Source organism: Rhineura floridana, chromosome 2 (genome assembly GCF_030035675.1).
Source record: "Rhineura floridana isolate rRhiFlo1 chromosome 2, rRhiFlo1.hap2, whole genome shotgun sequence".
Taxonomy (NCBI): Eukaryota; Metazoa; Chordata; class Lepidosauria; order Squamata; family Rhineuridae; genus Rhineura; species Rhineura floridana.
This window is the reverse complement of record NC_084481.1, coordinates 34,133,620-34,146,751: the sequence shown is the minus strand read 5'-3', so window position 1 is coordinate 34,146,751 and position 13,132 is coordinate 34,133,620.

The window sequence follows — 13,132 nt, the reverse complement described above, 5'->3', positions numbered from 1 at the left end:
TTCGGAAGGCCCTATGCACAATATCCTGATATTTTATCATGGACAAAGCCTTAGACGGATAAGCCTGTGTCATAACGCCCATATAAATCGTTTAGGCGTTCAACCAATTAGGCCATACACGATCAATCTTTCATTTTATCGCTGCCTCACGCTCTTTAACTTCCTGACCATCCTTAATCTTAGCCTCATTTTCACGAAACAGGAGAGTAAACAGATCGATATACTCTCCCCTCCATACTTTTTCTTTCGTTGCTAACAATAAATGATCACCTAACGGAAGGGAAATATCGGCCTGCAGATAAACCCCATGTGGAAGGGGCAAATAAGCAGGTGATGGAGAAGAGGTAGTCGAAGGCAGCTGCCAAGGACTCACGGCAGCCGCTGGCCACGGAAGCTGTGGGTGCTGGGGGACCAAAACACCTCCCATAAAAACTACTGGGTGCGTAGCATCTCCCGACAAAGGAGAGCCAGTCATTTGTACCTCCCTGTTAAGGGCATTGGAATCTTGTACATGTGTATTGTGAGCTCGTGAGTGCAAAAGTTGCTCACCTGTATCCGCAGCATGAGAGGCAACTCCGGGCTGTGCTGCCAACCCGGAAGCCCTAGGAGTAAACGCGGCTGCATCATGCGGGACTGGCAGCTGATCTTGCATAGTCCCAACAGCCGGCTGAAAAGAAGGCGTGACAGAAGAAATGGAGGCAGGAACAGTTGGCAAACAAGCGGAAGGCATCTGGGTAGCTGGCTCCTCACAGTGCGCTGCCACTTCCAGAACTCCGATCCTAGAAACTAAATCAGCAAGAAGACGATTTGTAGGCATTCTGGAAGCCAACCTTGCAGATTTCTTACCTGCAGGAGCGGAACTTGTGCCAGCTTCAGCATCAAGCGGCTGCTTGCGTTCCTTTTCCAGCGCCTCCACCCTAGCCACCAAGGCACGGATGGTCTCCAAATCTTCCTCTTCGTCAGAAGACAAGTTCTGCTGGGGTGGAGGACGCTTTGTCGTTTGCTTCACAACCCGCACCCCTTTTTTCTGTTGAGCCTTCCTGGGTGGCATATTTGTAAAAACCAATCCACACAATTATGCAACATACCAAAATGCAATCTCTACTAGATTATAAAGTTGACAAATTTAATAATAAATGGCACACATAAGTGCTAATTACACTATAAGAATAAATTTGACTTTTATTATTATTATTATTATTATTATTTCTAATATATTAACTTATTCTTTATTTATTTATGTATATATGACTATGATATGGGGGGAATTTTTAAGGTAAAGGGAAGTGGGAGGTGGGGGTGGGGTAATGTATTACACTCTAATAAACTGAACAATAAACCACTATGAAATGTAATTTAAAACTAATGCAATACCTTAATAATGAAATTAACTTAAGCAATAATTATGAATATATTTAAAAGTTTACTCAAAGTAAGATGAGGCAACTGCCAACTAAACCACAGGATCACCAAGCAAACTAAAGGAACTCAACAAGAATGTATGGGGGGGGGTCAATATTATAACGTTAACGATAGATAGGGCACAATTACTTAAATGCACACAAACTGTAACAAGAACAAAGAATCAACCAACTCCAACCCTTCTTACTGAAACTTAAAAGGCAATAACTGTAACGGTAGCATGACAAGGAAATAATAAAGCCTGCGTGTCAGCCCGCGCCGCGGGGTGCGTGGGCAGAGCCCGCCGCCCAGCTGATCGTCGGAGATCAGATAAAGCAACTGAAGAGGCTTAAACAAGGAAACAATTGGCAAACGAAGCTCTAGCGATGAAAATACTTAGCAGGAACGGCCAAACCGCAAACGGAGCAACGTGTAAGGAGAATAAACGCAGCTGCCGCAAGGCGAAAAAGGCAAGCACGGGAAGGACAGAGCAGCCTTATATCTGCTGCTCCGTGCCTTCATCTATTGGTTGATTGATCTCACGTGGCTCCTAACTCTTGATTCTAGAATGTTCACAAGCCTTCCCTGTAATTATGGTGAGGGCAAATACGCCCCTTAAAAGGAGCGCCATTGTTGGTACAGGCAACCTTTCTGTCACAATGTTGCTTTTAATTGATGCTTTGCTGGTTTTTTGTTTTATGCTGGATTTTTATACTGCTGCATTGATTTGTTTTATGTTTGTTTCTATTTTGTGTTTTTGTTATGTTTTTACATTGATTGTGTACTTTTATTGTCTTTATTATGTTTGTAAGCTGCCCTGAGCTCTGCTTTTAACAGTGGAAGGGCAGGATATAAATCCTCTTAAATAAATATTCCATAGCATTGGAAACTAGAGTGTAGGCATTTAAGGCTGAAAATGTAATCTTTTTTTAAAGAAATCCTCACATCCTCCCCCAGTTGTTTGTGGTAATTACTAGGCACAAAAACAAAACAACTGGACAGTGTGATCTTTAATATGCTTAATGTGCATAATTAGCAAATATTTTGCATAATATGCAAATTAGCCTGCCTGGATTTGTGAAACTGGAATATGGCAACCCTAGCCCTGCTGGATCAGGCAACCCCCCCATCTAGTGCAGCATCCTGTTCTCACAGTGGCCAACCAGATGCCCATGCGAAGCTCACAAACAGAACCTGAGCGCAACAGCACTCTCACTTACAATGATTCCCAGCAAGTGGCATTCAGATGCATACTGCCCCCAACTGTGGAGGCAAAACGTAGCCATTGTGGCTAGTAGCCACTGATAGCCTTATCCTCCATGAATTTGTCTAATCCTCTTTTAAAAGTCATCCAAGTTGTTGATTGTGATGAAGTTCTGTCTATTTTAATTGATCTTGATTTATATTGTGATGTGCATTGCAGTGTATTTGATGGGAGAAGTCTTTTGTCTGGCCAGGTGGAAGTTTGTTTAACGGTCACTGGAAAACGCTAACTGATAACTGAGGAAGGGTTGTAGATAGAACTCTCTGCATGCAAAAAGATAGAAGATATGGATATTCCGGTCAATGTTTGCAGGTTTAGAATTCTTCGTTAGGTTTAGAATTGTCTGGGGCTACCCCACAGGGGTTAGAAGAAGTAAATATATAGGTGCTAGTCAGTCAGAGCCAATCAGAGTTGATGGAATTAGTTGGTTTGAGGATTCATGTTGGTTGGCGCTTGGTACTTGTGATGGACAGCCAGAAGGAGATGACAGCAGAAGAAGAGAATTGAGGAAGAAGAAAGAAGAGCTGAAAGGAAGGGAGAGTGGCTTGGTGGCCAGAGAAAGGAAGGCAGAGTGGCTTGCTGAGTTAGCCAAATCACTTGGCTCAGACTGAAAAGGCAAGGGGAAACCTGTCTACAGAGCTGAGGGAGAAGATGTGATAGGCAGTTTGAAATGCTAGGCTCATGAGACAGGTAGGAGTGCCAGAGGGAGATTCCAGGAGAGGACCAGCTCTCTAACCAGCCTTCCTTGTTAGGTGGAGCAGCCACATTTCTAGGTGGAACATGGTGGGGTGAAGGAGCATAGCTCCAGCCACCTGACTAGTGAAGAGGACGTGAAGGCTAGGTAAGGGGAAGGAAAAGGCAGTGACCTTCCACCTCACTCCTCGTCCATCCAGAGAGTGTGTTAATTTATGTGAATGAAGTTTAATCTGTTGATTTGCCTCACCCTTCCCCCCCAGATATATCTGACTCAAAAGTCTGACTTTTCCTATAGCTACAGCCCTCTTTCACCGGGAGCCTGTCCCTGTGTTCTGGTTCTTCATGAATTGAACTACTTTGGTAATGACCAGAGATGTAGTTAGTCATCCAGGGATTGGGAGGGGGGATCTTAGACCCTTACTTTTTTGGGACCAGGGTTCCAGCAAGGTGTGGTCTTGCGTATGAATCTAGAGGCCTGTGTCCAGAAAATGTCCATTTGTTTCCCAGAATATCCAGAGTAAAGGCACGCTACAGCAAGTTCTTGTAAAGAGAATCTTTACTGATTCAATAGGCAAAGTACTAACACGATACAAGTCTCTTTCCTCCAACTAACAACCCCCACACCTTGCGGTTTCTTCACCCAAGGTTTTATACACTTTCGGTTTATGTGCCAGCTGCAGTCCGGTCCTGGATTGCTGCACAGTATTAACCCATTACTTGTCTTTTCTTGTCTTTGTGGAAAAACACAGAACATCATGCTTTCTAACAGCCTACACAAGGTCCCTATGTCTCCATCATCCTATGAGACAATCACCATGAAAGAAGAGTGTGCTAGTCACTGAGAAGAACCTTCTGACCTCCTTCCTTGTCCTTTCCTGAAGCCAGTCAGACTGAAAGGAGGCAAGAGAGCCAATGAGAAGACTCTTCTCCATAGCTAACACACTCTCCTTTCATGCTGACTGGCTTCTAGGGACATCTGTTGTTGTGGGAGAAGGCATGAGGGGGAAGGATTGAGGAGCGTGGAGATTATGACAGACAGCAAGCAAGAGAGTGAGGGTGCATGTTATAACTATCATGAAGGGACCTGCACTTCTGGATTTGCCACTACACTACTGTTAATGACAGTGAGTTCCTGAGCTTGGCTTTCATGTTGCGCTAGGTATCTCAGTTTTAGATTCCACCTGAAAAACAAAAATATTCATACTTCAAATTTAGGAAAGGGCAGAAACAAAGTAAATACTTTAGGGAGTTTTTGTTAACTCCTCCTTGAAGGTCCCTCCTTCTAATGTTGTTCCTGACTTTTAGATTTTCCTTCCTGTTGAATCAAGACAAAACGTTTTAAGTGGCAGCAATATAAAGGACTAACTAAGCAATTGAAAACTAACTGTGAAAAGCAATTGGATTTTTTTTTACTGGTTGCTAGGTTGACGTTTCTGTCCAGAAACCCTGAAAAGGCCTCAGGCTGAGCTGTACATATTGGGAAAAAAATCAGAAATTAGGCCTAAGTTACAGTCCAGGTGGCTAGCCAGCTAACTACCTGTGGTGTACATGGTGATATTTCTATTCCTCTAGGTATGCTTCCATCCTTTGTCATCAAGTACTCAAGAACAAAAAAATAGCCATTATGATTGTGAATGCAGTGAGTGCTTTAAAAGAAAGGTAACTTGGGGTAGCCATTTTTTAAGAACACTTTAAGTTATCTCTTTATTTCACCCTTTAGCAATAAGCATCCAATCCTGCTCTACTCATTAAATAACTGCAGAATAAACAAACCCTTACTTCTTACTACAGGCAAACAAACATGCTTCTTTATTGCTCGCTGGGTAAAGAAACGGAAAAGCAGAGCCCAACCCTGGCCCATAATACAAAGTTCTAATATTTAACTCTTCAAGAGTCATGTTACTGTACTGTCTGTTTTTTTCAGGATTACTTAAATAATTATAGGATGATTTATGATCATGAAAAATCCACTCTCAGTCAGGGAAAGTCTTGAGTGAGCAGACTTTTAGGGGGGCTCTACTAGATGAGGCTTTTGTTGTGCACTCACCTGGCCTTATTCACTGGATTTTTCAGAGGCTCCTATTCTTAAATTGCTCCTGTGCTTAAATCAAGCTATCATTCTTTAAATGGAGGTTGTCATTGTCTGCCATGTCACAAATTAAAAAGAAGACACTTTCAAAAAAAAAATCCAGGGGGGGTGAACACAGCTCTTGTGGAGGCTCCAGGGCTGGACAGAACAGCAAAAACAGGTCTGTGCTTAATAGGTCAGTATGGGTTGAAACGAGCTTCAACAAGAGTCCTCAGTGCGTTGGTGAGCCTTAAATGAAGTAGAGTCAATACAAGGGCAATCTGGCAAAAGAGTTTTAATATAGAAATTTACTGCCTCCCCAAAGCTGTTTTGGTTTAGTAACAGTAGGGTAAAATAAGCAATTGGTATTTGAAGTGGCAGTAAGAAGTTAGCAAAGTGCATACTCATTTAAAGAGACAGTACTATATTGAAGTAAACACATACACTTGTACACTGCATAATCGTGTAATAAATAAACATGAATCTCTTTGTTAAATATAAAAACCATATCTGCCTGGATTTGTACCATGCCTGTATCCTAGTTATCTGGATTATTGGTAAATTAAGGGTTCAAAGGGTATAAGTAAGTGATATTAAATGGTGGCCGAGCGATGGGTTTAGGAAAACCATTGGAGTGGAAGTTAGGTTTTGTTATACCTTCCTTCCCATCACAGTGACTATCAATACTTCTTGTGCGAGTAATTCCCATAGTTTAACTATGTGCTGCTTGAAGAAGTCCTTTCTTTTGTCTGTCCTGAGTCTTCGACATTTGGCTTCATGGGATGCACCTGTATAACAGTGTTATGAGAGAGGAAGAAAAACTTTTTCTCTATCCACATTCTCCATGTCATGAATAATTTTATAAACTTCTATTATGCCCCCTCTTACTCGCCTTTTCTCTAAACTAAAAAGCCCCAAATGTTGTAACTTTTTGCTCCATCCCCTTGATCATTTTGGTCGCCCTTTTCTGCACTTTTCCCAACTCCACAGTATCCTTTTTGAGGTGAAGGAACCAGAACTGTGCACTGTATTCCAAGTGCAGTTCACCATGGATTTGAATAGTGGCATTATATTGCCAGTTGTATTTTCAGTTCCTTTCCTAATGATTCCTGGCAGGGCATTCACCTTTTTCATCACTGTCACACATAGCCCTAAAAAGTATTACAGAGCAGTCACTGCTCCAAGACTGTATTAATGTGCCTGGCATGATCCAGGTAATGCTAGCAATTCAAAAAGCTGCAATGCTATATACGTTTATTGGGGTGTAAGATTTTAATGAAAGTTTAAATGCATGACTTTTAAATCTCCTCCCTCTCAATCAATGGGACTTTTTATTTTAAATATTAGTTGTCCCATACTTTTCCTCAGTTATGGCTTCATGTGGAGAACTTTTATGTTCTTTGTTATTACAAGATATAAACAATTCTGGTTTTTTTTTTAAGTGTTTTTAAGGAAGGTTTAAGCTCACATTCTCTGCCTTGTAACAGGGTTGATTTGATTTTAACGTTCCTGCATTTTTGCAAGGGGCGAGTTTGCCGCCACCCTACTTCTGGGAAGACTCGGGAAGGTTCGAGAAAAATTTGTAATTGGTCAGGTGGTGCACCTTGACCAATTGGGAAAGGGTTTGAGCAGCTATATATAGCCTGCTCCTCCCTAAGAACGCGCCTTTTTTGCCTTGCGGCACGCTTGCAATTTAGCTCCTTCCTTGGCTTGGTTCTTCTCCTTGGCTTTCTCGTTCCTGCTTCGCTTTCTCCGTTTGGACGCAGCTCGACTGTTGCAGCGACGGTGCTGGTTTGTGGCGGTTTCCTGCCTTCCTCGCCTCGTGTTCTGCTCCCATTCGCCACCTCCGGAGTGTTAGGGAGTGTGCGTGGGGGGAGGAGGGTTCATCTTTCTCCCCCATCCCCACGCATCTGCTCTGCAGAGGGGAATTGTCTCGCGGTATAATAGCAGGCGGGCGTTTTAAACGTGCCGTTTGCTTGTTTTCCTGTGAGTTATAGAGAGTGTGGGGGGGTTGCTTTTGAAGCTTTTGATGCTTTTGAAGCTATTGCCTGAAGGGAGTGTAGGCAGAGCTATGCATCTTTGAGCGGCCTCGCCAGCCTGCTATAGAGCGGAAGCAGTAGCCTCCTGCCTTGCCTGAGCTTTACTTTCTAAGTACTTAATAGGATTATCTTCCTGCAGATGGATAGGTTATGCAATTGGCTTTAGAGGGGTGCCCTCAGCCTGCTCTAGAGCGGCGTCTGTAGCCTTGTGCCTCGTGTGCACTTTAATTGTATATGTAAATAATTTGATTACGTCATGCAGACTTGGCGTGCATATTGCATTTAGTCGCCACAGCAGTACACTATAGGGGGTTAAGTGGTGCTGGTCCTTGGGTACCTTGTTTGTTTGTTTGCTTGTTTTTGCAGCGCGCCTGCAGCCCTATGCTCATATTTCTCTATTACCCCCCTTCCTTTTTTCTCCCAGGCTGAGTTCAAGTTAATTTTTTATGTGCAACTTCATTCATTAGGGGTTTGGGGTATTTCATTGTGGGGTACAATTAATTGATTTCTCCCCTGGGCATATTTTGCCAATATAAATAAATATATGAATATATAAATACATAATTTATTGGTTGATTGATTTGATTGATCAGTTAATTAATTAAGTGCCATTTATATGGTTTGTGTTTCATTTGGATTAGCTTGAACTCAATACAGTTATATTTGGTTGTTTTGCAATCACTTCATTGTTGTTCCTTGGTGAGTTCAAGGTTTGCCTTATAATGCTGTTTTAGATTATTTAGCTTCTTAATTCTGCTCTATGTATCATACAAAATAATAAATAAATTAAAATAAAATAACAATAAAATGATATGCCTATGCAATATCATCTTTGGAGGGCATAATAGATGTTTTAATCTGGGTAAATAAAAATCCTGCCTCCTAGAATTCCTATGAGGCTTTAAGAAGAGCCATAAGAACATAAGAAGAGCCTGCTGGATCAGGCCGGTGGCCCATCTAGTCCAGCATCCTGTTCTCACAGTGGCCAACCAGGTGCCTGGGGGAAGCCCGCAAGCAGGACCCGAGTGCAAGAACACTCTTTAAAATATGTCAATATAGTGAGATTCAGTGAAAGGTAATGTATGCCATGTAAGTTTAAAGGAAATGCTCTTAGCCGGTTAAAATTGATCATTGTGGCTATCATTATGAGCCAAGATGTTTATGCTAATGATTAAATTGAAAAGATTATAAATTTGCTGAATCAGAAGTATGGCTTTTTGTAGGATTAAGTTTAATTGTAATTTTCTTTAAGGATCTCTAGTAGCTGATTAGCTGATAAAACTTAGTTATTTATTCAGCAGGAGTATGGCAGGAATGTCGTTCCTTTTAGGGATGGATTTGCCGCCGCCATTATTAAAGGGAGGACTCGTGAATGCTCGCGATATAAACATTTTTGAGCCACGTGAGATCATTCACCCAATCAGGAAGGGTGTTGGAGCAGCATATAAAAGGCTGCTTCTTCTTCCCGCTCTTGCCTTTTTTGCCTCGCGGCATATGCGGTTGGTTCGTGCTTCCCGTTGCTCCGTCGGCGTCTTGGCGTGATTGTGTCTACTTACTCTAAGTTATATCACTTGGTTTTTCCCTGTTCGATTTTTGTGATCCTTTAATTTCGTTTTCCTGATTCAAATTTCCCTCGCCGATACCCCGCTGATCAGCTGGGCGGCGGGCAGTCGCCCGCGCGCCTAGCGGCTTTTTTCCCGTTTGTTTCCCCTTTCTTAATTGTAAAGCCTCAGTTCTCTTAGTTTCTTTGGTCCAATTTTGGACTTGGAGCTGTTGGATTAGTCGTTCTTGTGGCAATTTAGAATCTAATTCTTCGTTCTTGCCTTAGTTTTCGCTATTGTCCTTGTTTAACCCCTTTTCCTTTCCGTTTCTCTCTGTGTAATTGCGGTTATATATTACTTTGTTCGTTGATCTTTCAATTTATCTGGATTCTTGTTTATTTAAATTAATAGTTTTGCTTATTATATTTAATTGTTTTGTGTGTCTTGCTATTTATTCTGTAGTTGTTGTTTTGTAATTCTATTTAGTTGATTGAAATTCAACCCCACCCCCCCTCCTTTTTTCCATTTTCCCTTCCACCCCCCCTTCCCATAGTTTATAGTATAGTATTAATTCTGTTACTTATTATCAAATAATAAATAGTATTTAATTTATATATATAAACAATAATAATAAAATAAATAAATAAATAAATAAATTTAATTAGCATAAAATTACAATATTTTCAATTTTTGGTTTACTGTTATAATTGGCAATTGTGTTTGTTTGTTAAATTGTAGAATTTTATTGTACATATTTGGTGGTTTATAAAATTGGTTAATTGTAGAATTGTTTATCCCGGTCTTTTGACCATGCCTCCCAAGAAGGTGCAACAGAAGAAAGGGGTTCGTGTGCTGAAGCAGGCCACCAAGCACCCTCCTTCAATGCAGCATCAATCTTCTGATGAGGAGGAGGATTTGGGGACCATCCGTGCCTTGGTGGCTAGAGTTGAAGCGCTGGAAAAGGAACGCAGGCAGCCTAAGGATGTCGATGCGGGTCCCAGTTCCGGACCTGTTGGTAAGAAATCTGCTAGGTTAGCTTCCAAAATGACTAAATCTCATCTTCTCGCTGACTTGGTCTCTAGAGTTGGTGCTTGAAGATGCTACGCCCATGGAGGGGTCTTCGGTGCATACTCCTCCAGTTGGTTTGCCTGCTGTTCCGCCCATGAATCTTGCCTTGCCTGAATCTGAGCGTCGGGAAGTACAGATGCCTGTTCCTCCAGCGCCCGCCACGTTCACTCCTGGGTCTCCAGGGTTCACCATGCCGCCGGTCGTTGCTTCTCCTGCAGCTTATACAGGTGGGCAACAATGACACCCTCACGCTACACAAGTACATGCCTCCAGTGCCCTTCTTCATGATACCCCAGCGGCGGGTTCCCAGGCGCTGGGTGATTCTCCGCACCCTGCTGTTTTTATGGGGGGGGGTGTTGGTGCCTCAGCACCCACAGCTCCCTTGGCCTGCTTCTGCAGTGTCTCCTTGGCAGCCGCCTTCCAATTCTTCTTCTCTGGCGCCTGCTTACTTGTCGGCCAAGGCGGGCACTGGGTTCAATCCCAGCAAGTCTGCTGAGCATTCAACAGCACTGGCAGATGCCTCAGACGCCCTTGTAGGTTCAGACACGTCTGCGCAATGTGTGGAGGTAACCACCCCAGTTCCTCCTGCCAGCGTGCACGTACGGCTCGCCAGGGCACAGGGGAGCATCAGCAGCCCAAACGTGGTTCTGGCAACAGCGGCAGTACATCGCAAGGCCAGTAGCCCGGTGAAGCTGGCTCCTTTGGCTAAGCTGTTAGAGTTTTACCCTAATAGGCAGGCCGCTAGTTTCATACTGCAAGGTTTTACTGATGGTTTTCGCATTCCCTTTGAGGGTCCATGGATTGCTACATTGGTAGTCAATCAGCCCTCTCTTAGCCATTTGGCGCCTGTTGTGTTAGCTAAGCTTAATAAGGAGATAAGTGCCGATCGTATTTCCGGCCCCTTTTCCTTGTCCTCCTTTGAAAAATTTGAGGCTTTCCCCGTTAGGTATTGTGCCTAAGAAGCAGGATGGTGAATACCGGCTTATTCATAATTTATCATACCCGAAAGGTGCCTCTGTTAATGATGGCATTTCACCGTTACACGCTTCAGTTAAGTATACTTCTTTTGATGAGGCAGTGAGAGTAGTTAGGAGAGCAGGCAGGGGTGCTTTAATGGCAAAGTGTGATATAAAATCTGCTTTTTGCCTGCTGCCTGTGCACCCTGATGATGTAGATTTATTGGGTTTTAAATTTCAGGGCCAGTTTTATGTAGATAGGGCCATGCCAATGGGTTGTTCCGTGTCTTGTGCTGCGTTCAAAGCATTCTGCACGTTTCTTGAATGGGCACTGCAGAGGAAAGCTTCCTCCTCCTTCTCTGCTCATTACCTTGACGATTTTTTATTTGTTGGGCCGGCTGGGACTTCTCACTGCCTCTATTTAATGCAATCCTTCACCTCTTTAACTGAGGAATTGGGAGTTCCGCTAGCTCCTGAAAAGTCTGAGGGCCCTGCTACTTCCCTTATTTTCTTAGGGATCCAGTTGGATACGGTAGCTCAGTCATCATGTTTGCCGCTGGATAAGTTGGTTGCACTGCGCTAACTGCTTCGATCAGTGCTTGTATTAAAGAAACTTACACTGGGTCAATTACAGGAGCTGGTGGGACATTTAGTTTTTGCTTCCAAAGTTATTTCCCATGGTCGTGCATTTCTCAGGCGTCTATGTGACGCCATGAAGGGTGTTCACTCTCGTTTTCATTTTCTTCGTATTACAGCAGGGATGAGAGCGGATTTGCACATGTGGCTAGAATTCCTGACAGAATTCAATGGCCTTTCCTTTTGGCGACAGGAATTGTTATTGGAAGCCGAATTGCAGGTACATTCTGATGCTGCTGGGGGAATTGGTTTTGGAGTAATATTTAGATCCCAGTGGTGTGCTGAGCGATGGCCTGCCTCTTGGCTGGCCTATGGAATTACTTCCGATTTGACATTCCTGGAATTCTTTCCAATAGTAGTAGCTGTTCATATTTGGCCATTGTCATTTCAGAATCGCAAAGTGCGCTTCTGGTGTGATAATTGGTCCACGGTTTGCATTATCAATGCACAAACTTCTAAGTCTCCCCGTGTTATGCGCTTAGTGCAGGCTTTTGTCTTGCAATGTTTGCGCTTTAATATTTTATTCCTTGCCAGGCATGTTCCAGGTTTGCTAAATTCCGTTGCTGATGCCCTTTCCCGCTTACAGATGGCACGGTTTCGGGAGCTTGCACCTGGAGCGGCACTCGATCCTGTGCCAGTCCCACCTTTCCTGTGGAACCTTGGCAACTAGGAGTTGGGGTTGCGATTGCAGCTGCTCTGGCTCCCAGTACTCGAAATGCGTATGAGCGTTCATTTGCTAAGTTCCAGACTTTCTGCATCAGCAAGGAGCTGCCTTTGGCGTGGCCTATTCCTGTGGATCATCTATTGCAGTTTATGATAACTTTAAAAGGGCAAAACAATTCTGTTTTTACTATCGCCGGTCACCTTTCCGCGCTTGCCTTTATCTCTAAGGCACGGGGGCTGCCGGATCATTCTGTAGATTTTAGGGTCAGAAAGGTCCTTGAGGGTTGGTCGCGTTCCACTTTCAGGTCCACTGACCGGAGGAGGCCAATCACGCCCGATGTTCTCCGCCATATCCTGGCATTGTTTAATTCATTATGCTCATCTCTGTATGAGTCGCACCTGTTCGCCGCAGTAACTCTGACGATGTTTTACGGTGCTTTTCGCCCTAGTGAAGTATTGGCCCCCTCCAAGCGTGATGTGACTTATCGTGCCTTATGCATAGGCGATTGCACATTAGGTGCCGATATAGTGAGGCTTTCCCTGTGGGTCTCTAAGACTGATCAAAAAGGCCGTGGCACTATTGTGTTTTTACGCAGTTGCCAGGTCTCTGAATTGTGCCCTGTGGCTGCAATGCGACAATTTCTGTCTCTCCGGCCAGCGGGCCAGTGTTATCTTTTCATTCATGCTGATGGTTCTGCCCTGACTCAATTTCAATTTTGGGCCGTTGTTCGGCGGGCCTTGTTGGCCAGTGGTTGTGATGCTGGAGTCTATGGGCTGCATTCTTTCCGGATTGGTGCGGC